Genomic DNA, 21,759 nt, shown 5'->3' with positions numbered 1-21,759 from the left:
AGGTACAGTCGACATTTCGGGTGGAGACCCTTCGTCAGGACTAACTGAAAGAAGAGATAGTAAGAGATTTGAAAGTGGGAGGGGGAGGGAGAGATCCAAAATGATAGGAGATGACAGCAGGGGGAGGGATGGAGCCAAGAGCTGGAAAGTTGATTGGCAAAAGTGATATGAGAGGATCATGGGATGGGAGGCTTAGGGAGAAAGAAAGGGGGAGGGGGGAAGCTTAGAGGATGGGCAAGGAGTATAGTGAGAGGGACAGAGGGAGAAAAAGGAGAGAGAGAGGAAAAAAAATTAATAATATTAAAAAATAAGTAAATAACGGATGGGATACGAAGGGGAGGTGGGGCATTAACGGAAGTTAGAGAAGTCAATGTTCGTGCCATCAGGTTGGAGGCTACCCAGACAGAATATAAGGTGTTATTCCTCTAACCTAAGTGTGGCTTTTTCTTGACAGTAGAGGAGGCCGTGGATAGACATATCAGAATGGGAATGGGACGTGGAATTAAAATGTGTGGCCCCTGGGAGATCCTGCTTTCTCTGGTGGACAGAGCGTAGGTGTTCAGCGAAACGGTCTCCCAGCCTGCATCGGGTCTCGCCAATATATAGAAGGCCGCATCGGAAGCACCAGACACAGTATATCACCCCAGCCAACTCACAGGTGAAGTGTCACCTCACCTGGAAAGCAAGATCTCCCAGTGGCCACACATTTTAATTCCACGTCCCATTCCTATTCTGATATGTCTATCCGCGGCCTCCTCCTCACCTTATGTTCCGTCTGGGTAGCCTCCAACCTGATGGCATGAACCTTGACTTCTCTAACTTCTGTTAATGCCCCACCTCCCCTTCGTACCCTATCCCTTAATTATTTTTTTTTCTTTCCCCCTTTTTTCTCTCTTTTTTCTCCATCTGTCCCTCTCACTATAACTCCTTGCCTATCCTCTGGGATTCCACACCCCCCCCTTCTTTCTCCCTAGGCCTTCTGTCATGATCCTCTCCCTTCTCCAGCCTCGTATCCCTTTTGCCAATCAACTTTCCAGCTCTTAGCCCCATCCCTCCCCTTCCTGTCTGATTGTTGGTGGTTTTGTATTGCTATATTTACGCTCTATTCTTGGTTAGTGCAGCTGTAATGAAACCAAATTTCCCTCAGGATTAATAAAGTATATCTATCTATCTATCTATCTATCTATCTTCTATCATTTCGGATCTCCCCCACCCCCTCCCACTTTCAAATCTCTTACAACCTCTTCTTTCAGTTGGTCCTGACAAAGGGTCTCGGCCCAAAATGTCGACTGTACCTCTTTCTATAGATGCTGCCTGGCCTGCTGCGTTCACCAACAATTTTTATGTGTGTTGCTTGAAATTCCAGCATCTGCAGATTTCCTCGTGTTTGCGTTCTTTCACATTAATCTGTTTTCAATTTTAAAAAATGTTCAGTGAGTCAAACTAGGAAAGAAAGACTTTGTTCTGCGGTAGTTCCATAACTGTTCAACACACGTTTTATACTTGTTTGATCCTGAGGCGCCAGGCGTCTGCGCCAGCGGTGCGTCGCAGGTTTTTGCCGGTCAGTTTACAATTGACACTCGTGCCCTACGGAGTTGTGCTTTATTTGTCCTTTGTAGACATTTGCAGTTTTGTACTTTTTCAAAAATTATGCCTTGTTTTTACATTCAGTTACCCATCACAGTGCAAAAGAAATGCAGAAAGTGATAGTAAGGGTGAATTCAATGAACAGTGGGAAAAAGAGTTTTTATTTTGTAGCGGGTCCGTCAGGAAAACCGTTGTGCATTGTTTGTGAAAACACTTTCTCACATAATAGAAGACATGATCTTACTAAACACTATAAAACACAACATCAGAATGAAATAGAAGGAAAACTGAAGCTAGAGCTTGGGTCTGACTTAAGGAAAGAATACGTGATTAAGAAAAAGGAAGAAATCAAAAAAAGACAAAATATATTTCTTAAAAGAAGTCTCATTAAGGTAAGTAATGATTATCTTGTTTTTATATCAAATCAATTCATCATGTAAAAATGCTAAGTATTTTTACAAGAACTGAATGCGGGTACAAGAGTTGTATGGTGCATCTGAGCTCGTGCATGAAAAAATTGATGCATGGAATGTAAAAGGTTGGCCAGCCCTGACAAAGATCATCAAAAACATCTCAATTTGCTTTTTTTTCAAATTCCGTCTGGAGATACGAGAACCTTTCCTCTGATTCACATCAACTCCTCACTGTTCTATCTTTATACACTCCCCAGTTACACACACTTGCTATATCCTCAAATACCAGTATAAAGTCTGTAGCAGGAAAATTGCTGTTAAATAGATTCACTCTTGTACTCCTACCATTATTCAAGCACACCAAGCATTTTTCTTCCAGAAGGTTTTCCACCACCGTCCCATTCACATTTGTGTCACCATGCTTCTACATAGTACTATAAGCATCAAAATTCCTACACCATATGACCTTATTTTTCCCATTTCCACCCGCACTTGCCAATATATTAGATGTTAACATTTCACATGGGTTATAAAAAATTATTATCTGTACTTTGCTATTCTTTCCCCAAATTACAACCACAATTGACTTATAAACAACTCCAAACTCTATATGCTATTCCATTTTTGACAAAGGTAGCCATTCCTCATCCATTACCCATTTTCCAATCGTGTCTTATATCAATGTAACCGTGTACCTTATAACTTAGGCAAGATTTTAACAAGGTTTATTTGGTAAATCTTCAATAAATGTCGTAAATTCTTGACAGGCTTCCAGCATTCCAGTGTAAGATTAGAAAAGCCATTCGCAACCCTCCTTTGAAGTCTGAACATTATTTATCCCTCCTTGTAAGGCGTTATTAGTAACTTCTAGAGTTAAGTCTTTTATCTTTGAATGTTTTTCTGCAGCTGTTAATATAATCTTAATTCTTTCTGTCCAACTATTAGTTTGTGCTGGGCAATTTACCACACTTGCCATGAAAGAGACAATCTTTAGTTTATCAATGATCTATAATAATCATGCTCTTCACACAATGTCCCTAATATATCTGTATTCCGGATATAAATATGTCCCATTACAGAAGTCATGGTCTTCTGTACATTCTGCAGAGCCTCAACATATGATATGCCCATTTCCACTCAAACACACTGGACTTCCACAGCTTTCTCTTATACGGAGCATCCTGCATCGGCAGAGCTATGTTCTCCTCCACAGTTGGTACATTTTAGCCTAACAGCTTCTCCACAATTGTCAGCATCATGTTCTCCACCACATCTACCAAACTGCTTTTTACCCTTACGCACAGCCTAACTTCAAGCATTGAAAATATCTCAGAGGAGGAGGCACATAGGCTCGAACCATGTAACTTTTATAAATGAAATTTACCCTATCTGGCAAATTTTCCCATCAAATTTAATCAACACAGATAAGTTATCTGTTCTTACACCACCATGGAACCCATTTAAACATTTAGCATTCACAACTTTTCCCCAGACTAAATTATTTTTAACACTGTCCATGAATAGATCGAGAGGCTCTACAGGGACTGCAAATCTCCTCACTGAGAAACTGTTTTTAAATTTAGAACATTAGCCAATGCTGTTAAATTATGTGCAAGTGCAACTTTCTTGCTGACTTCCAAGGATTTGCATTCTCTTTCCTAAAAAGCTGTTCTGAGGATCGTCACTTTGTTGTGATGGAGAGGCTCGTGAGTTCTTGAGAGTCTAAGAGCAATGCTGTTTGGAGTTTATCTCCTGGTAGGTCTCTCAGGACAGTAAGTTCAAGGCAAAGGTTCCAGACAAAGAACGATCCAAACAAGAGCTGAGCAGTGAAGCTGGCAGAAGATGATAACTCATCACAATGGCAATGAAGGCAATGGAAGGCTGCAGCAGTGAAGGGTCTCCAGTGGTCTTGCGTTCCACAGCACTGGACCCTGACACCAATCTGTCGAGGACTGTGTAGTGGTTTCCTGTTCACGTTAAACAGACATCCTCCATTAAGGGAATAACCCCTTTGGGAGAACATTCACTCATGTAATGCTTCAAAAGTTTAAAGTTGTGCTGCTGGACAATGAACAATCTGTCTGCATATCGAGACACCTTGTGAATTATTCCAGCTGAAGCTGTATTCAGGAATCACCCTGCTCAGTGCAGGATGGTTGATTCTGTCTTCCGGCACTCATTACTTCTGCACGAAGGGAAACCAGGAATACAATATGTTGGGCAGCACATGGCGGTAGTGACATTTGAAAAAAAAGTGAGTTGGGGCAGTTAGGACATCGTACACACCACAGATCCCATGGAAATTAGGCACTTGACAAGGACCAAAACAAACAGATTTTTAGGGTCTGTGACATTGCATGTGGAATAGCATTTGTGAGACTTCCCATCCCCCTGTGAATAAATGTCAGCCTGGTGTAGATTCTGACACAGATTAAGCATATTGATTCCAAGGCAGGTTTATGGATTTGTTGGAATTATTACTTTACAAGCCTCTTTTGTTATCTAAGTCTGGCATTGTTTTTCATCATTTCTGAATCACTCTTTTTAAGTAAAACCATTCTGCTACACTTGATATCCTTCAAGAAAACTCATTGTTACCCCCAGTGTGAAATAAATACAGAGCCAAAGACTGGGTGACCAATCAAATAGAGCCTTGACTTTCCACCAAAGGAGACAAGACTACTATTTAATCTGAAACCTACCATTAGTGGCCACTTTATTAGGTACCACCTGTACACCTGCTTATTAATTCAAATATATAATCAGCCAACAACTCAATTCACAATCATATGCAGACATGGTCAGGAGGTTCAGTTGTTGTTCAGAACAAACATCAAAATGGGGAAGAAATGTGACTTCGACTGTGCCAGACGGGTTGGTTTGAGTATCTCAAAAAACTGCTGATTTCATGGGATTTTCACACACAATAGTCTCAAGAGATTACGGAGACTGGTACGATAAACAAAAAGAATATCCAGTCAGTGGTAGTACTGTGGGCAACAAAGCCTTGTTAATGAGAAAGGTCAAAAGAGTATGGTCAGACTAGTTCAAGCTGACAGGAAGGCAACAGTAACTCAATAAGCATATGAAACAACAGTGGTGTGCAGAAGAGCATCACTGAAGCACGACATGTAGAACTTAGAAGTAGAGAAGCCATAGCAGCAGAAGACTATGGACATACTTTCAATGACCACTTTATTGGTTACAGAAGAAGCCAGATACAGTTGCAACTGAGTGCATTCTCATGGCTAGCAAGACTATTGCTGCACCTGCCCCCTCCCTATGGCCCTCCTTCCTCATTCCTCTTCCCTTCCTCATCTTCCAGACTTACCTCCTTCCTCTTTGTCTCTCCTCCTCCATCCCTTCAATGTCATTCTTCCTTTCCATTGTCTCTCCTCCTCTTCCTTCCCCAAGACACTGTCTCTCCACCTTCCTTTCTCCCTGATCTCTATCTCCACTTTCTTTTTTCCCTTGCCCCCTCCACCCGTTTCTCTCACTTTGCTATCTTTCCCTTCAAACTCTCTCCCTCTCTCATCCTCCTCCTTCTTTCTCGGGGGATATTCCTGCAGATAAAGGCAATGTAGTTTGCCTCATGTAGTTGAACATGTCACTTGCAAATTCAGCAGGTTTCATTCTCATATTATGTGTCAAGATTAACCCAGTTCTTAAAGTGCAGGAGTCAAGTAGATGCACATCTGATAATATTGAGGGCAGCTGAACGACATCCAAGCAAAGAGGTGAGGGCATTGTGCACCATGCCAATTCAATTCTGATGGTGCATCACTGCATCACAGCATGCCAGGGAACACGGATTCGTAGTAGATGACTTTAATAATCGTACTTTTTGCTGATAGGTACATGTCCTTATGAAGTTGGTAGTAAGCTATTTTCTTGAAGTGTCAAATTAAAGTCCTACCATAATACTGTTAAAGTCAACAGAATGAGAATTTAGATCCAGTGACAATGAAGGGAAGAAGAAACACATTTTAAGTCAAAATAGGTTGCTGATTGAGAAAGGCAGATCTTTGCCAATGACACAGGATTGTTGACGCTTTTCCATAAGCCTGTCAGAATATTAAGCCATCTTTCATACTATCTTCTGCTCTTTGAGATTTCTGAATCAACTTCAAGCTAATAAGAGGGATATAATTTTAAGGAGAATGGAGGAAAGTATATGGGGGATGTCAGGGATAGGTTCTTAAACAGAGAGTGCTCAGAACATATTGCCAGGGATGGTGGTAGAGGCAGAAACTGTATACTGGGGACATGTAAGACACTCATAGATAAACACATAGATGAAAGAAAAATGAAGGATTATGTGGGAGGAGGGCTCAAACTGACTGGCATCTCCTTAGAGCAAAGGGTTTGGATGGGGTGGAGTTTGTTAGATGTGCTCAGGAAGGTTTTCTGACGCAATATGTAGATAAGCCATCTGGAGGAGAGGGTGTTCCTGATCTGGTATTGGGAAATGAACCTGGTCAGGTGTCCGATTTCGCAGTCAAAAAACACTGCAACTACTAACTCTTTATTTCCTTGGGCCTTCCTTATTTCAGTCTCTAACCTTATCACTGAGTCCTCCTTCCTAAAACCACTCTGATAACTTGCCAGCATTCCCCTCTTCTCAAGCTCATACGATAACTTTTCTGTTATCATCCTTTCCATTATTTTACATATATTTGATGTTAACGCTGTTGGTCTGTAGCTAGTGGGTTTTGACAGATCCTTGCCAGGTTTCCTTATTAGAATCACTACTGCTTCTTTCCATTCACTTGGTAATCTTCCCTCCTCCCACACTCTGTTATAAAAATGCAGCAACTTCAAGAGCGCTCTTTCTCCAAGATTTTTTAGCATAACATAGCATATCAGATCTTTCCCTGGGGATGTTGGTCTCGATCTCTTTATTGCTCTCACCGTTTCTGCCAATGTAAATGGATCATCAATTATATCATCAGTTTCTTCCCTCCTGTTTAACACACCTAGGTGTTGACTGATGTTAACATGTGGAGTGAACGAGCGAAAAAATTGATCGCCAGGAAAAACAAGTTTCGGGTTGAGAGAAAGAGAGTGGAGAAGGAGTGGGATAGGGATTCGGGATCAGAGGTAGGCTGCTGGGGAGAAATGGATTATGGTGAAGGGAGAAATAAAGGGAATGAGGAGATAGTGAGGGGACAGATGAATGAAAACCAAGACAAAGGTAATAAAAGAATAAGAAATGACAGTGGAGAGAACTCTGAAAGTGAGGAAGATAAAGAAGTTCAGAGAGAAGGTGTTGTCATAATATCCTCCTTTACTTCCTGGAGTGGACACTTCCTGGATGTTACAGCTATATAAGATCTTAGTTAGGCCCCACTTGGAGTATTGTGTTCATTTCTCGTCACCTCACTACAGGAAGGATGTGGATATTATAGAAAGAGTGCAGAGGAGATTTACAAGGATGTTGCCTGGATTGGAGAGCTTGCCTTATGAAAATATGTTGAGTGAACTTGGCCCTTCCTCCTTGGAGCGGCAGTGGATGAGAGCGACCTGATAGAGGTGTATAATATGATGAGAGGCATTGATCCTGTGGATAGCCAGAGGCTTTTTCCCTAGGCTAAAATGGTTAATACGAGGGGGTGCTTGGAAGTAGGGACAGAGGCAATATCAGGGGTAAGTTTTTCACACAGATTATGCTGGTTGTGTGGAATGCACTTCAGTGAAGGTGGTAGAGACAGATACAATAGAATCTTTTAAGAACCTCTTAGATAAGTAATTGGAGCTTAGAAAAATACAGTGCTATGCGGTAGGGAAATTCTAGGCAATTTCTAGAGTAGGTTACATGGTCAGCACAACATTGTTGTCTGAAGGGCCAGTAATGTGCTGTAGAGTTCTATGTTCTATGATCTTAGATGAGGTTGAAATGTTGGCATTGTGGGCTGAGGGGCCTTTACTGTGTTGTAATGTTCTATGTTTCTAGGTAATTAAATTACGTTATGTCATGTGATTTGAAAGTATTTCAACTTGTGAAATTATTTGTGAAGTCAGTATCCTAAAATAACACTTCTACTTTCAGGCTTATTCCTGAATCTCCACGCTGGTTGTTGGTAAAAGGAAGGGTAAAGGAGGCAGAAGAAATACTCCAATATATTGCAAAGAAGAATGGTGTCACTCTCCCAGAGGTGCTTCTCGATGAACCTGAGGTATCAGCCGCCATGTTTCTGCTTACTGAGTGATTGGTTAGTTCAATAATAGAGACCAGTTCATTTTTAAAAAAATAATATTTCTTCCCTATCCCCTCTCTTTTTGCTGTAGCAAGCTGTGTGTAGGTAATTTCAGCTCCACTTTCACCCAGCAACAAACCACACATGTACTTTCTAGGAGGATTCTCCATGTATTGATTAGACCATGAGAACCTCGATGAATACTTCCCCATAAGTTTTAGCAACAACAATATTATGAGCAAAGCACAGAGAAAAGTTCAGATATGTTTGACAATACTATTTTGTATTGATTAAGTTTGCTTACTCACTCCTTAGTAATGTAGGCAACTATACCATGTGCCTTTTTAACAAGTTTATCTATATCTGCTGCCACTCTCAGGGACACTTGGATATTCCCATTTAGCTCTCTTAACCACATTATGGATATATAAATAAGAACCCAAGCATTGAATTCTGCTTCAACGCACCAGTCATCACTTACCAGCCTGACAAAAGATCTCTTTATTCCTCTGGTCTGTTTCTATCTGGCAATCACTTCTCAATTAAGGGCAGGCCCAGTTACCCAGTTCTTCTGCTAAAATGTACACTTGCTTCTTATGAGATCTTGATGAAAGCTTTGTGAAAGACTGAATAGAGCATAATCTCTGCTTTGCCTTTATCATTTCCACCAGTTACATCCTCAAAAAACTGCAGTAAATGTGTTGTGATTTCCCTTTCAAAAATCAATGTTCACTTTGCCCAATCCCACTAACATTTTAAATCTTTTATTACTTCTTTCACAATAGATTCTAGCATTTTCCCCATCACCAAGGTTAAGTAGACTGTTCTGTATTTCTCTGTTATACCCTTCCGGCTTTTTATTTGTCATCCCTAATCTGGAGGAACTGGTTTAGGGTCCTAAGAATCTTGCAGATGGCAACTTGGGGCTGCCTCAGTTGATGCTTGTGGATTTCCAGAACATAAAGAATAGGAAATCTGGCCATACATCAAGACCATGGCTTGCTTGCTATCTCAGCATCACTTTCTCACTTGACTCCTTAATTGTCCATAAACATATTGATCTCTTTTGAATGGAGATGACTGAGCCTCCATAAACCCCTGGTGTAGAGAGTTCCAAAGATTCAACACAATCTGTGTGAAGTAATTTCTCATTATCTCAGTGCCAAACAATTTACCTATAATTCTCAGATTGTGCCTCCCACTCCCCAGGTCCTCAGCCAATGAAACAGCCTCAATGTCTCAAGTCTATCAAGCCATTTTTAACATTTTAATTGGATCTCCCATTGTTCTAAGTTTTAGAGAAGACTGACCAAGTCTGCTTAAACTCTTCTCATATGCCATCTCTGTAAACAGTAATTCTTCACGGCACTATCTCAATGGCAAGAACAAGTTTTCAAAAGTAAGGAAGCCATAGTTTCACACAGTATCTGAGGTACATCTCACCTAGATCTTCTCCATTCAGAATAAAATTTTCATGTCTCAAATCCTTCATGATTCAAATCCTCTTTTAAATCAGGTGAACATATTACTTGCCACTAATTATCTGCTACACCTGCATGTTGCTCCTGAGCAATTTATGCACAATCGCATCTCGCTCCCTCTGAATATTAGAGTCTTTCTCTATGTAGTAAATACTGCTTCACTTTCTTATGCTGTGCTCCAAAGGGAATGACTTAATATTTTTCTACATGACAGTCTATTTACAATAATCTTGCCACACATACAGTTTCCCTAGTTATCCCTGAAGATTCTTTCTATTCTCCCTCAAAGTCACAGTGTAGCTAGTTTAATGCTTCAAGTTGATAGGGCAGTTTAAAAGTGGCAGGATTTGTTCACCTTCATTTGTTGGGGTACTGAGTTCAAGAACCATGAGGTAACTTTGCAGTTCTACAAAACCTTGATTAGACTACATTAGTATGCTATGTAGGAGGGAAGGTTAGATTGATCTCAGAGTATGTTAAAAGGTCAGCTCAACGTTGCGGACCAAAGGGCCTGTAATGCGTTGTAGTGTTCTATGGTGTAATATCATCAGTAAACTCTGAATTATGACATTGATCTCATCAGCCAACTCACTGATATATGTACAATATGAAAAGAGGGGCCCAAGCATTGACCCTTGCAGTACCCTACTTGTTTGTCAATCTGAGGATGATCCATTTATTCTCACTCTTTGGTTATTTGCTGGTAATTTATCTGTTAAAGATGGCGCCAGTAACTGGCGACTTTGTACATGCTGTCCCAAGTAAACTGCCCTCTCCACTATCCTATACCCAAGAAACCCTTCTAAACCTCCAATCTAGCAAGATCAAGATCAACAACACCCTGGCAAAGCTACTGACCCAGCTGGAGATCACCGCGCCAGAATTACTCCCTAAACTCCGGACCGCACCTGGACCTGACCAATGAGGCCCACCACGTTCCCGGAGACCCGCGGTCTGCTACCTGCTGGAGCGCTTGGACACACGGCTCATTCCGACCAGCACCTCTCCGGAGCAGACCACCACACAGAAGTGACGGCGGAGACCTCAAGGTGCCCCAGACGCTTCCCCGGAGCGACCACCGTAAAGCCCCATTGGTGGCCATCCACAGCTGCTGGAAGTGAGGCCTCCGCCGCCGACCTCGGAAATCAAGCCCGAGGCTCAGCTGGAGTGGAGGCCTCCGCAACCATGACTCGGCTTACGGACTGGTTTCAGCAACGAACCCAGCCATCTGGGATTAAGTGTCGGCTTCAGGGTCTGACCCAATTGACAGCCTGGGCCCCCGGAAGCTGGAAGTGGCACCAGAGCCTCCCCCACTACTCGGCACGACCCAGAGCGCACGATGACGCGACTCGCCGCTCGATCCCTGCGGAACACATCCACCTACCTCAAAGAGCTGCCAACAACACACTGCATCGATGAAAACCTGGAAAGATGCACTATTTACCGAGGAAGTGTGGGAAAAGAGCTGGGCTGCCTGTCAGATTGAAGCTGAGGGGCTTCAGGGTCCCTGTGCCCACCATCCTACTAGCTAATGTGCAAGCTATAGAGAACAAGGTGGATGATCTTCAAGGGAGACTCACCTACTGCAGGGAGATGCAGAACTGCTGTGTATTCTGTTTCACTGAGAGCTGGCTCTCCCCTGCCACACCCGACTGTGCCATCCAACTGGAGGGATTTTCGATCCATCGGATGGACCGCACGGCATCTTCGGGCAAGACGAGGGGAGGTGGTGTCTGCCTACTGATCAACACTGCGTGATGCTCGGACACAGTGGCACTGACAAGCTCCTGCAGCCCGGACCTGGAACACTTGTCGGTGAAGTGTCGTCCCTACTATCGGCCACGGGAATTACCTCGGTCATACTGACAGCGGTCTACGTTCACCCCCAGGCGGACATGGAATGTGCTCTGAACATACTATATGCCAGCATCAGTGAACTTGAGACCAGGTATCTGGAGGCTTTGCTCATTACAGCCGGGGACTTTAACCAGGCCAACCTCAGAAAGGCGCTGCCAAAGTTATACCAACATGTCTCCTGCCCCACTAGAGGCCCGAATATACTTGACCACTGCTACACAAGAGTCAAGGATGCCTACCGTTCCGTCCCACGACCTCACTTTGGAAAATCGGACCATCAGGCCGTACTCCTCCTCCCGGCTTACAAAAAGAAACTGAAGCGGGAGGTCATTGTGTCAGAAGTAGTGTCGCATTGGACGGAGGAAACGGATGAGGTCCTCCGTGACTGCTTTGAATCAGTGGACTGGTTAGTATTCAAGGACTCGGCAGCTAACTTTGATGAGTATGCTTCAGCTGTCACGGACTTTATTTGGAAATACACGGAGGACTGTGTGTCTCACAAGGTGATCTGGGTATTCCCTAACTGGAAACCTTGGATGAATTATGAAGTCAAGTCCCTTTTAAAGGCTAGAGCTGCAGCTTTTAGGGTCCGGGGATACCAGTCGCTACACGGAATCCAGGCGTGAACTCCGGAAAGCCAATAAGGGCTCCAAGAGGCAATATCAAGCGAAGTTGGAAGCCCAAGCTAACCAAAGGGATGCCAGTAGACTATGGCAGGGTCTAAATGAGATCACTGGGTGCAAAGAAAAGGCTGGGAATATCAATAACTCTGGAGCTTCTCTTCCTGATGAACTTAACGTATTCTATGCAAGATTCAAAAAGAAGAGAAGCGTCCCGCTCCCTCCGGATGAACTGGACCTGGTGGCATCGAGATTCGTCGTCACCAAGGAGGACGTTAGAAGGGCCTTCCTGAAGATAAATCCAAGGAAGGTGACGGGCCCAGATGGCATCCCAGGACGGGTTCTCTGGGCCTGTGCAAGTGAGCTAGCGGGAGTGTTTGCTGATATCTTCAACTGCTCCCTGCTTCAGTCTAAGATCCTCTCGTGTTTTAAGAAGGCAACGATAATCCTTGTGCCGAAGAAGAGCAAGGTGGCATGCCTGAATGACTATCGACCTGTGGCTCTGACATCAATTGCTATGAAGTGCTTCGAGAGATTGATTATGGCACACATCAGCCACAGCCTACCGTCAACCTTGACGCTTTGCAATTCGCCTACCGGAGCAACAGGTCAACAGCAGATGCCATCTCTCTGGCCCTACATTCCTCCTTAGAACACCTGGAGAATAAAGATGCATACGTTAGGCTCCTTTTCATTGACTACAGCTCTGCCTTCATTCCAGATAAACTGATCCCTAAGCTCCAGAACCTGGGCCTTAGCACTCAGATCTGCAGCTGGATCTTCAACTTCCTCACAGACAGGACCCAGGCTGTAAAAATAGGGGACAAGCTCTCCTCTACAATCACTCTGAGCAGCGGTGCCCACAAGGCTGTGTACTCAGCCCCCTGCTGTACTCAGTGTACACCCATGATTGTGTAGCCAAGTTTCCATCAAACTCAATATATAAGTTTGCTGATGACACAACAATTGTAGGCCGTATCTCAGGTAATGATGAGTTTGAGTAGAGAGAGGAAATTAAGAACCTGGTGGCATGGTGCAAAGACAATAACCTATCCCTCAACGTCAGCAAGACAAAGGAATTGGCTGTTGACTTCAGAAGGAGTAGCGGACCGCACGACCCAATTTACGTCGGTGGTGTGCAAGTGGAACAGGTCAAAAGCTTTAAGTTCCTCGGGGTCAATATCACAAATGACCTGACTTGGTCCAACCAAGCAGAGTCCACTGCCAAGAAGGCCCACCAGCGCCTTTACTTCCTGAAAAAACTGAAGAAATTTGGCCTGTCCCCTAAAACCCTCACTAATTTTTATAAATGCACCATAGAAATCATTCTTCTAGGGTGCATCACAACCTGGTATGGAAGTTGTTCTGTCCAAGACCGAAAGAAGCTGCAGAGGATCGTGAACACGGCACAGCGTATCTCACAAACCAATCTTCCGTCCTTGGACTCACTTTACACCGAACACTGTCAGAGCAGTGCTGCCAGGATAATCAAGGACATGACCCACCCAGCCAACACACTTTTTGTCCATCTTCCCTCCGGGAGAAGGCTCAGGAGCTTGAAGACTCATACGGCCAGATTTGGGAACAGCTTCCTTCCAACTGTGATAAGGCTGCTGAACGGATCCTGACCCGGATCTGGGCCGTACCCTCCAAATATCTGGACCCGCCTCTCGGTTTTTTTTTGCATTACCTTACTTTCCATTTTTCTATTTTCTACTATGATTTATAATTTAAAATTTTACTATTTACTAATTTTTACTATTTTTAATATTTACTATCGATTTGTAATCCAGGGAGTGGAAGCGCAGAATCAAATATCGCTGTGATGATTGTACGTTCTAGTATCAATTGTTTAGCGACAATAAAGTATAAGTAATCAGAATATAGTCCTATTGACTTACATGATACTGTGAGAATAAAATTGTTCTTTGATGACACAGACAATATCACAAATTTTGACATGGCACTGTAACAAAGAACAATGCCTTTGATAATCAGGGAAAAAAAGCTCAAATTAATTTTACTGAGCTGTATTAACAGTTACAGTCACATTAAATTTACTTAAAATATCAGTTTTCTTATGTTTTTAACTTAATCAAGAAGACATTCCTCTTTAAGGCATGGGAGACAGAAGGACTTTGCTTCCAAATGAGCTCAATGCCTTCTATGCTAGCTTTGACCGTCAGAACACAGTGAAACAATTGTGAACCCTCACATCTTCCAATGATCCAATGATCCTATGATCTCGATATCTAAGCTGATGTGCACGCTGCCTTTAGGAAGGAGAATCCAAGGTAAGCCTTTGGATTAGATAGGGTACCGGGATGTGTTCTAAAGACCTGTGCTGCCCAACTAACTGATGTGTTCTCAAAGATCGTTAATCTCTTGGTTCAGCAGTGTGCGCTACCCACCTGCTTCAAGCAGGCTTCAATTATACCAGTGCCCAAGAAGAGCATGGTGACCTGCCTCAGAGACTATCACTCAGTTGTAAATACATCTACAGTGAAGAAGTGTCTGGAGAGCCTGGTGATAAAACATATCAGATCCTTCTGAGAGGCAACGGGGATTCACTCCAATTTGACTACTGGAGCAACAGGTCCATAGCAGATGCCACCTCACTGGCTCTTCACTCAATCCTGGAACAGTTGGACAGCAAAGGTGCATACATCAGCATGCTCTTTATCGACTACAGCTCAGCATTCAATAGCATCATCCTCTCAGAACTAATCAATAAGCTCCAAGGCCTTTGCCTCAACACCTTCTTGTGCAATTGGATCCTGGATTTCCTTACTTATAGACCCCAGTCAGTTCAGATTGGCAACAACATCTCCTCCACGATATCCACCAGCACGGGTGTACCACGGGGCTGTGTGCTTCACCCCCCTCCCCTACTCACTTTACTATCACTGTGTGGCTAAGCACAACTCCAATGCTAGATTCAAGTTTGCTGATGACACCACTGCTGTGGGCCAAGTCAAAAGTGATGATGAATCAGCATACAGGAGGGAGATTAAAAACTGGCCGAGTGGTGTCATAACAACAGCCCCTCATGCAGTGTAGGCAAGACCAAGGAACTTATCATAGACTTTAGGAGAAGGAAACCAGAGATCTATGACACCCCCCCCCCCCATCAGAGGCAGAGGATCAGAAGTGGAGGCAGTTAGCAACTTTAAATTCCACTGTATCATTTCAGAGGACCGGTCCTGAGCTGAGCGCTGAAGTGTAATTGCAGAGAAAGAACAGCAGTGACTGTACTCCCTTAAGAGTCTGCAGAGACTCAGTGTGACATCTAAAACTTTGACAACCTCCTATAGTTGTGTAGTGGAGAGTATGCTGACTGGCTGCACCATGGCCTGGTACGGAAACACCAATGCCTTTGAATGGAAAATCCTACAAAAGGAGGTGAATTCAGCCCAGTAAATCACGGGTAAAGCCCTCCCTACCATTGAGCACATCTACATGAAGCAAACAGCATCCGTGATCAGAGATCCCCACCACTCAGATCATGCTGTCATCAGGTAGGAGGTACAGGAGCATCAGTACTCACACCACCAGATTCAACAACAGTTACTACTCCAAAACCATCAAGCTTTGAATAAAAGAGAATAACTACACTCCCCTTGGCCCCATCATTAAAATGTTCCTACAACCAATAATCTCACTCTCAGGACTCTTTATCACATTAGCTCATGTTCTAATTGTTTATTGCTCTTTGTTTATGGATTCAGTACATTTATTATCAAAGTATGTATGCAGTATGTGAACCTGAAATTCATCATCTCCAGAGTCACAAAACAAATAACAACCATGAAACCAACCCGGTCAAAGAAAAGCATGAAACGTCAAAACCCCACCGTGCAAAAAAAATTGTGCAAACGGCAACAGAAAAATACCAGCCAAAAACATGGAATATAAACCACAAAATGAACAGACATATTTCACTACTGTTCCACTCAGTGTTCACTGTCTGCAGGCTGCCCAAAAAGAGCAACAAAAAAAGAGTGACCAGAAGTGGAACTAGAAACTAGAACACATCCTAGAAACAATCTACATTCTGTGGTGATTACTCCAGCCCTACCCACCAACAGCATCGAGGGAGAGAGGGATCTCTGGAATGCAAGGATACTCCCTTGGAAGCAGCGAGTGAGAGGGAACAAGAGACCACCATACACAGACACCCTCTCTGGCAGCAGCGAGAGGCTGGTAGACTGCGCTGAATGCTCGCTCGCATTCACAATCACCTCAATCACTTCATTCCGCTCGGCGCTTTAATCGGTGAGATCGGCAAGTGATGGAGTCAATCCTAGGCTCACACCCCGTCTCCTGGCTCCCTGGTCTGCATGGTCACAGCTTCATGGAAGATTCTCGGAAACAACAAACCCCCCGATCGCCTGGTCGGCCCGAAATCACACCGCCAGAAAGTAGATGAAGGGCCTAATGGTACTGGAACCATATCTGAAATAAACACAAGATGTAAACAGAGTGAAAGTGGGACGGCACACTAGTGTGGTAGGCAGCACAACGCATTACAGTACCGGTAACTTGCCTCTGCCCGTTAGGAGTTTGTACATTCTCCCCGTGACCGCATGGGTGCTCCGGTTTCCTCCTACACTCCAAAGATGTACTGGTTGATAGGTTAATTGGTCATTGTAAATTGTCCTGTGATTAGCTAGAATTGAATTAGAGGTTGCTAGGCAGTGTGGCTCAAAGGGGTGGAAGGACCTGTGCTGAGCTATATCTCAATTAATAAACAAAACTAAATAAATGAAAGAAATTGCTCTGTGACCTGTCTTCAGGATGTCACCTTTGGTAGCATTGTTTACCGGTGCCGTCTTCTTCTAGATGCCTGCATTTGCACAGTTTGTTCTCCGTGTAAGCTGCTTGTTTGGGTTACTATTGAAGATAAGAGATAGGAAAAAATGTGTGCCTTCCAATTGGGATAAACGGCTTCAGTGGAAATTTCTCTGGTGAGGGACACTAAGGTTGGGCTTGGGGCTTTTGAGAGGGGAGAAGAGAGAAGATGCTGGAGAGAAGAGGTCAAAGGAGTCGACCCGTAGTAGGGGCGTGGTTCGATGAAGCCAGTGGAGATCGAATGAGGATCGGCGAAGGGAAAACCGTGAGCTCTAACTTGTGCACATTAGACTGTTTCATTTAAAATGGGCCCTTTTCATTTTTTTTGCTTTTTCTTTACTAACCCTTTAGTCAAGTTAAGAATTATAAAGCTAAATCATTCATTTGTAAGCCCTGTACTGTCTGTTATTTCATGGTACTTATTTGTAACAGGCTAACAAATCACGTAGCATCCACACAAACAAGGGGATTTTGGGAGGCTTGCACTTCAACCTCCCACGATTGGCGGGGCCAGAGGGTGTCTCCCTAGACTTACACAGCCAACAAAACCAGAGTGTTACATAAGCAAGAATGATAGTTGATTGAAGTGGGGTTGTAATCATATATCCCAGGAATAAAGAGAGAAGTGCTGAGACTTACAACAGATCAAAGGATCACATTCCAGCTCATTATTTTCATAATGAGACTAGCTACTCTTAACTCCAGTCTGTTCAAGATGAACAGAATAGAAAAAAAAACACAGGTGAACGAACAAAACTGTGAATGTGATAGTTCTCACAGGAATATTTCCATATTTCCATTGTGCATGTTAGGGTGTATTCTGGAGTTATGGAATATAGCAAATAATAATTTGAACAGCAGCCATTCTTCAGATCTGAATGTTGATTTTGGATTGAATTTAAAATCTAGCTCAGAACAATGACCTAGCACCTATGCTCCATCCACCAGAAAAAGTGGGATCTCCCGGCAGCAACCCACTTTAATTTTACTTCCCATTTCCATTCCGACATCTACTGCAGCGATGAAGTTGGAGGAGCAACACCCTGTGTTCTGTCTGGCTAGACTCCAAACTAATGGCATGAGCATTGACCTCTCGAACTTCTGGTAATTGGCCCCATTTCACCATTCCCATTTCTGTTTCCATCTCTCACATCATTTCCTTACATGCCTGTCAACTCCCTCTGGTGCTCGTCCCTCTTCCCATTCTACCAAGATTATCTACCTCTCCTATCAGATTCCCCCTTCACCAGCCCTTTATTTCTTTCACCTTTCAGCTTCCCAGCTCTTTACTTTAGCCCTCTCCATCTCCCAGTTTCACCTATCACCTACCACGTACCACCTTGTAATTCTTCCTCTTCTCCCACACCTTCTTCCACTAACTTATCATCTTTTTTTTCCAGTCCTGATAAAGGGGATCACCCCAAATCATCAAAAGGTTACTCTTTTCCAGAGATGCTGCCTGACCTGCTCAGTTGCTCCACCATTTTGTGTGTGTTGCTGGCATTTCCAGTATCTGCAGATTTTCTTTGTCTCAGCACAATGGCCTTCCTGGAACTGCAGATTGGGGTTGATTGCAAACCAGGAAACACTTCATTGACCTGAGGTGTTGGCAGATGCATGAATGTAGCTCAGAGACAGTGCTGATTAAAATTCAGTTTAGGGTGTCTTGAGTGTTGGTGCGAAATTCTAGTTGTTTGAAAATTACATGTAACTCAAAGGAAGCACTGTGAATGCATTGTAACTTTAGAATTGTCCAGCTGTTACCTTTGATCTTCAGCATATAAAGATGTAATGGTGGGTCAGGGAGCCTTTCTCCAGAGTGACTCCAAATTCTGTCAGCTTGTGTGTAAAGTGGCTTTCACTGACAGTCACAACAGTGCAAATGTCACCATGGTGAAAGTTAATATTAGCAGTACTTTACATTAATATACTTTACATTAACAATAAAGGTTTATTTTCTTTTGCTATTTCAGCTTGAAGATATGAGAACCAAACATGCACAGTCTTACACAATTTTCCATCTTGTTGAAACTTATAACATCCGAGCTATCACTGTCATTAATGTTCTGATATGGTGAGTATTTCATGGAACCACGATACAAAGACTGTTTGTTTTATAAGATCTGACATGGACCTCTCACCCCCTGGTCCAGCCATCCTCTTTAACCATATTTCTGCAACTTTTTATTATTGTAGTGTTAATTTGGTGCCATTTTTAAGGACCCTATTTAATATGTATCAGTCATCCTTTCAGGGAAATCCTAACCACACATTGCATAAAATTGCTTTTCTTCCTATTGCGTCAGGTTCTTTGGCTTATCACCTTGAGTATGTACCTTCATTAATTTGTCAATTTCACTTGCAGAATCAGGGTCATAATCATGTTTCATATCACTATCATTGTGAAATTTGTTGTTTTGCTGTACATTGAAATGAGTAATTATAATTAAACTATAAATGACAATAAAATATAGAAGTTAAATTCAATATGTAGTACAAAATGGGAAGAAAAACAGAAAAAAAAATTGTTAGTGTGGTAATGCACATGGATTCATTGTACATTCAGAAATCTGATGGTGGAGGGGAAGAAGCTGTTCTTCATGCTCCTGTACCTCCCTGATGGCAGCAGTGAGAACAATGTGTGCCTCCTAGTGATGTGTTCCTTATTGATGGAAGCCTCCTTTTGGAGGCATCAGATTTTGTAGATGTCCTCAGTGCCAGGGAGTGTTGTGACCGTAGTTGAGCTGAGTTTTCAACCTTTCGCAGCTATTTCTGCTCCTGTGCTGCAGTCCACGGTCCTTCTGTAGAAATTAGCCAGAGCCTTTGGTGACATACAAAGGCTTCTCAAACTCCTAATGAAGTATAGCCACAGTTTTGCCTTCTTTGTAAATGCATCAATATGTTGGGCCCAGGACAGATCTAAGGAGATGTTGACACTCAGGAACTTTCCACTGCTGATCCCTTGATGAGAACTGGGGTGTGTTTCCTCGCCTTCCCCTTCCTGAAGATCACAATCAATGTCTTGGGCTTCCTGATGTTGATGTTGCAACACTATTCAGGCAGCTTATCTATTTCTCTCCTGTATGCCACCTCGTCACCATCTGATATTCTACTAACAATAGTTGTATTACCAGCAAATAGATGGAACTTGAACTGTGCCTAGCCATATATTGTCACTTTTATGATTGGCTAGAATTTCTTCACACCTCACAGAGAGACACATATCTTGGTCACAGCAAAGCACACCAAAAATATTGATCATTGATTTGCCACATTTTGTTGTTTACTTAATTGAAATTGCTATTATCACATTGTGATTTAGTGAGCATTGATTCTCATAATTAATAATGGTAAATAAGACACTATGTGTCTGATGCTCTGGGCAGCATTATTTACCTTCTCTACACCATTCATAAACTCTACTTTTTGGCTTTCTCCTCTAACTCGTCTTGTTTTGTCACCATTTGGGCAACTTTCTAATTTAAGTTGTTTCAGAGGGCCTTCCACCACAATCCATTGTTTACTGTCATATGAAGCTAGTGGCAGCAACACGGTGAGATTATTAACTGTCAATAGCCATGATGTGACAACAGAGTGGATAGCCATGGTATGATTAATCCAGCCCGGTGCAAAATTTACATGAGCAGTTCAGCTCGGGATGAGAACAAAATCGTCTGGTAAAAAGCCTCTCCCTCACTTCTGCCCTTGGGACTCCAAATGTTGCATATTAAATGCAGCCCCTGTTAAAGCACATCAGAAAATTATATTACCCAACAACTATACTCCTTAATCACAGTGAGTATAAACAACTCAAAGATTCACTATGTACTTTCAAAGAAGACATTAACACTTTATTTTCCAAACTCTTTTAGTCACACAACTTCTAGCTTACTTCCATAACTTCCAAAACACACTCCCTCTATTTAGATATTACTCACTCTTGAAGAGCTTGTCTAGGTATCAATCTGGATGAGTTTCTTCTCTGAATCACTAACTTAAGAGTCTTCTTCATTAGTCATTGATTTCTGGAGTTGCTGTAGCCAGTATCTCATGAGGCACTCTTTTATGCATTCTTTCTCATACCTTGCTTAGTTGTTACTTAGTTCTTTATTGACAATTTTACACCGCAAGTCCAGTCCTCATTCACATAAACATGTATTTCTCTAACTTCTTCAAATTCCTGCTGATGATTTTCCACAATTACCTCAATCATTGGTTCCTTAATTATCAGAGAGTCTGTTTCTGCTTTTACTATTGATCTGTCTGTCCTTTTCACAAGATGTCTCTTTTCTAAACATCCTCATATGTTTGTCTTGATGAAGGGTCTCGGCCCGAAACGTTGACTGTACCTCTTCCTATAGATGCTGCCTGGCCTGCTGCATTCCACCAGCATTTTGTGCATGTTCCTCATATGCCTGTTCTGTTTTATGAACGGTTCACAGTGAGATGTAAAGCTATGTCAGCTATGTTCTCACAGTAATACTGACCATGTGTCAATCATCCAACTGTTGTCCTTGATTCTCAACATCCCTTTCTAGCCAGCAGAGTATCATCCCAAAGCCTGATGGGATATTTGATAACACTCCATATGATACAATCCCAAGCCTTTTTTAACCCTTTTTCATTTGTGGCTTATATTTCTACTTTGACTTCAGTCCTCTCCTGTTCTTAATTTAACATCCTTTCACAAACTCTTCTTATGTCTGAAATGTTAGTCATAGGAATCGATTTAGGTCTGTTTAATCTCAAGCTT

The 21,759-nt window shown here is 42.7% G+C and overlaps 1 pseudogene; it reads left to right on the top strand.

The window, feature by feature from the left end:
• LOC140200519 (organic cation/carnitine transporter 2-like) overlaps positions 1 to 21,759 on the top strand; it is a 70,301-nt pseudogene that overhangs the window by 30,829 nt on the left and 17,713 nt on the right.

Source organism: Mobula birostris, chromosome 7 (assembly GCF_030028105.1).
Source record: "Mobula birostris isolate sMobBir1 chromosome 7, sMobBir1.hap1, whole genome shotgun sequence".
Taxonomy (NCBI): domain Eukaryota; kingdom Metazoa; phylum Chordata; class Chondrichthyes; order Myliobatiformes; family Myliobatidae; genus Mobula; species Mobula birostris.
The sequence above is the reverse complement of the archived record's forward strand: the minus strand, read 5'-3'. Positions and strand labels throughout refer to the sequence as shown.